General features: G+C 43.5%; 1 non-coding gene across 1 annotated transcript; it reads right to left on the minus strand.

The window, feature by feature from the left end:
* Positions 1 to 4500: 4500 nt before the first annotated feature.
* On the minus strand, positions 4501 to 4616 carry LOC116741053. Its single transcript, XR_004346028.1, has one exon. It is a non-coding gene; the product is annotated as a U5 spliceosomal RNA (small nuclear RNA).
* Positions 4617 to 4819: the final 203 nt, after the last annotated feature.

Genomic DNA, 4819 nt, shown 5'->3' on the forward strand with positions numbered 1-4819 from the left:
AATAAGTGGAAAAGAGGTCACAGCTTTTCTTGATCCACTGTGCCCAAGCCAGCCTCCCCCATCATTTCCTGCTTCATGCAATGCCATTGTGCCTTGACTTGCAGCCAAAATAAGTACTTAATTTTCTATCTCTATGTGTACAAGCAATATTTGTCCAGTTTTTGGTGATGTTTCTATGTGTTATCAGTGTCTTGCACAGTGTAAATTTTAAGAGGACCACGAGGCAACATTTGGTGCCAAACACAGAAGTAGGTGCAAATTTGCTGCTTTGGGTCAGGATCTGGCCTTGTTTCCTATCTCATATTCTTCCCCCAGCCAGGTAAGATCAATTTTTTCTTCTACCTATATACCTGTTGAACCTCAGTCTGACACCAGATTCTACCCCCAGCAAAAATCATGTAAGGAGCTTCCTGAAAATTAGAAAGTGGTTCCTCGTGACACATCAGTTCGGCTTTAGTTAACAAGGCTAGAGGAGTCAGTGGGCCATCCTTAGCAGGATGTCAGGCAGGCAGCTGGGGCTGTTTAGCAGGTGTTAGGGATGTAATGTGGAATTTAGGAGTCAGTCAGAAGTAGGAATATACCTTTGGGAAACACACAGTGAGGATGGGAGCCAATGAGATTCATCATGGGATAAAGATGGACAGTGCAGTAAGCAGAGAAAAGGCCTAGGCTGGCATTTTGGAGAATAATCTCCATTAAGTAATGAACAAAGAATAGGAAAAAAACACTGAAGGACACTTCAAAGGAGCAGTAGGCCAAGTCAGAGGGAAACCAACACCACAGAAAACCTAGGAAGAGAAGGGTTCATCTTGAGAGGCAAGAGTGCTGCTGGGAATAAAACCAGGATGGGCGGCAAACCAAGGCCTTTGATTTTGTTTGACCTTTGAGAAGACAATTTCGAGGACAGAAGACAGGAAGAGCCCAGATGCATGAGAAGAAGGAACAGGCGTCCCATTTATTTGGTGCCTTCTTAGTTTTGTACTGGATGGTATTCAGACAATATCTTGTTTTATTGAAGTATAAAGAGAGACGAGGAAGTAGAAGACTAGGAGGGAGACTGATAGAAAAAGCAAGGCTAGAGATTAGAGAGTTATTGGTATTTGTGTGTTCATTTCCTTTTAGATGAGAAGGTTTGAGCATGTGTTGAGGAATTGGACAAGTAGCCAGTGGAGAGGGAAAACAGAGACCATAGTCATGGTAGGAGGCAGGTATAAGGGGTTAACTGGTCCATGTGGCAGGGGAAAGTTTCTCCCAAGATGGGCGGGAAGGAAGAAAGTTTGGGTGATGATCCAAAGAAAACTTAAGGAGTTTGGGAGGAAACTTGTGGGAGTTCTCATCAGATGTTCTCAATTTTCCCAGGGAAGTAGGTGGGAAGGTCATCTTTGAGAGTGAAGGGGCAGGGGAGGCAATGGACCTGGAGAATTGAAGGTGGTGAGGAAGGCTGTGGTGGTGAATTCCAGGACCGGGAGGATGTTGTGGGTGATAAAAAGGGTTGCAACCAGGCACTGAGCCCAGGTACCAAGGTCCCCCTTCTCTCTTTACTCTGCCCCAGCCCCCTTTGGCTCCCATGCTGACAAGGGCCAGGAGGGCCTTTACACGCTCAGAGATTTATTGAAAGGAGGGGAGATAGTAAAAGGGAAAAACTCAGAATTGCTTTCAAATAATGAGGGAAGATTTTACAGAAGAGGAGAGAGTTTAGAAGAAGCCTGATCTGAGAACACACAGAAAGTTCAAGGAATAATAAGGGGCCTCTTTGGAAACACATCCCTTAGTTTTGGGGGGAAGGAGAGAAACGATTATCATTCAGTAGATTGCCTGGATTCCTCCTTTTGCTTCATTGTACCACTGCCAGAAATTGGCTTGTAATACAGTTCAGCCAACCTTATCACTTCTTACCTCTGATAAACAATGGATCAGGGCTTTCTTAGGTTACATGTGTTTTTTAAACCATCAGCATTATGCCCTATGAATATTTTCATAGCAATATATATACATTGAATGCCAGAGCATTAAACCAAATGTGGGGCCCTTCTAAGCATGGCTCGCTACGCAACTGTATGAGTCATATACTCAAGATACTGGTCCTGAGCTTCCCTGGTGGCGCAGTGTTTAAGGATCCGCCTGCCAATGCAGGGGATGTGGGTTTGAGCCCTGGTCCAGGAAGATCCCACATGTCACGGAGCACCTAAGCCCGTGCGCCACCACTACTGAGCTTGCGCTCTAGAACCCGCGAGCCACAACTATCTAAGCCCACGCACCTAGAGCTCGTGCTCCGCAACAAGAGAAGCCACCACAATGAGAAGCCTGTGCACCACAACAAAGAGTAGCCCCTGCTCACTGCAATTAGAGGAAACCCACATGCAGCAACAAAGATCCAACTCAGACAACAATAAATAAATAAATTTATATATATAAAAAAAAATATATTGGTCCTGGAAATAACCCAAGGGCAGTAATACAAGTTGCAGAAACCTCACCAGCTTTCTCCATTCCTTACCTCTCACTACTGAGCTTTAGTTTTGGATACTTGGTCTAAACCCTAGGCCAAGTTCTCCTTTAACTCTCCTTGTAAAAAAAAAAAAAAAAAAAAAGGAACCAGCCCAGTGCACCACTGTTAATGATCTGCTGCTCTGTGACTACTCTGGGAACCTGGACTGGGAGCTGGGAATGGAATGGTATGATGGACAGAGCTGGGCATGGGTCAACCTGGGAGCCATGTCCCAGTATGGATCATGCATTGGCTCCTAAGTAATTTTTAATTCTTGCCCAGAAGTGACTTTCTTATAGAACCGCCTATGAGGTATCATCTTCTTGGTTCTTTTAAAACAAAAAATTGGCAGCCAAGGCAGGCTATTCAAGTTAGGACAGTCTTGAGGGGAGAGAGGGAAAAGCCCACTTTGCCATTGGGCATAAGCTTCCAATGGAAAGTGTGTGTCCAATTTGTGATGATATTCACAGTAGAACCCCACCCCCTTCTCTGCTTTCTGATGGATGGTATTCTAAGCCCTGACTATAAAGTTTTGTCTTCAGTGACTAACAGTTTGGTAAATCTCATCTAACTTAAAAGATTTGGAGTGGAGGGAGAAGTTCTCCATCCTTGAGGGAGTTTTTGTAGCTGCACTGGGAATTGTATCAGGATGTCCCATCAGAGTGACAATGAGGTGGGATTTGAGATTCATACAAGACCATGGGTTAGAAACCCTAAAGCCTGCTAAAAATTAGGTGCAAACAACTATGCAGGTTCAGAATAAGTAGGTCAGAAGTTGAAGAGAAGAAGGAGACTTGGTGGAGAGGGGCAGCCCAACCTCTGGATGGCATAACAGAAAGGTGCTGGAAGGTTTGGGAGAACAGCATCTGGGGGAGTGGTGGGAACTAAAAGAGTGGGACAAGTAGGAGGACAGAGCCAGCTATATAAAAGCTTTGGTTACCAAGGCAACTAGTTCAGCATTTTCTTCTCTTTCCTCTAAGGTAACGTGGAGTGTAGTTGCCAAGCAGAGGTGGTGCCTTTTGGCTGAAGTGGGCCTGGTAGGAGGCAGAGCAAGAGGAGGCTCTATAGAAAAGAGTGTAGAAACATACAAGTATCAGCATAAGCAAGTGTAGAAACCTATACCTGTGCAGTCCTCGACATTCAGTTGTTCTGAAGGGGAAATCTCTGCATTTTCTATTTTTGGTCTGATAAATAAGCTCTTCCAGGGTAAGGACTATTTATTCTGTTCTTGTCCTTCTATTCTAGAACATATGACACCATTATCAAGCCCTCATTCTCTACCCCTTATTTTAAGGGGGTACGATTGAGGCATAGTTTGGATACAGTAAAATACAAAATTTGAAGGCTATAGTTGTTGAATTTCTATGTCTCTATATACCTGTCTAACCACCACCTGGATCAAGATAGAGAACATTTCTATTCCTCCATAAAGTTCACCCGTTCCTATCAATACCTACCCCTCTTAAACCAGAGGGAGCCGCTGTTCTGACTTCTAAACCTATGCAGTAGTTCTTCCTGTCCTTCAACTTCATACATATTACTTTTATCCTCTGTATGCTCAGCCCAGTAATGTGAATGCTGTATGTGGGCTTGGTTGAATCATAGAAAAAACTAATAGCTTAATCCAAAGAGCTATGGAAACACGGTGATGTTACTAAGGGACTGTGATTTTTACCAGTTAGACATCTTGTAATCTAGAGAAAGTGGCTTTCTTTATTTTTTGGCTGCACTGCATGACTTGTAGGATTTTAGTCCCCAACCAGGGATTGAACCCAGGCCACGGCAGTGAAAGCACCGAGTCCTAACCACTGGACAGCCAGGGAATTCCAGGATGCCAAGGCAGGACAAGAGGAAAAAACACCAGGGGAAAAGAACAAAGATCATAAAGTGAGAATGCACGTATGAAAGATTAGGTATTCTGAAGATAAGCACTTCAAGTGAGTGGAGGAAATTAGCAACAGCAAGGCGCCTTAATGAGGTAAACGACTGTCTGCTTTTCATACACATTTGTAAGCCTTGCAAGAGCAAGGCCTCAAAAGATTGGGTAAAGACTCAGAATTGTTTCTCTCCACGGAAATCTTTAGTAAAAGGTGAAAGAGTTATACGAACTGAAGAGAAACCAGAGTATGCAAGTGGCTTTCTGAATCTCAGTTTCCACATCTGTAAAGTGAGGGCCATAATTCTTTTTTATGTGCCTCAAAGGTAAATTCTGCATGAATCAAATACTTAAGGCAGACTATTTGGCATTTGGGGTTACGGTATCTTTTGGAGAGCATTAATTTAGATGTTACATAAAAGCATATATAAACTGTAAGATGCATTACAAAATAT

The sequence above is a fragment of the Phocoena sinus genome, chromosome 15 (genome assembly GCF_008692025.1).
Source record: "Phocoena sinus isolate mPhoSin1 chromosome 15, mPhoSin1.pri, whole genome shotgun sequence".
In the NCBI taxonomy this organism is placed as follows: Eukaryota; Metazoa; Chordata; class Mammalia; order Artiodactyla; family Phocoenidae; genus Phocoena; species Phocoena sinus.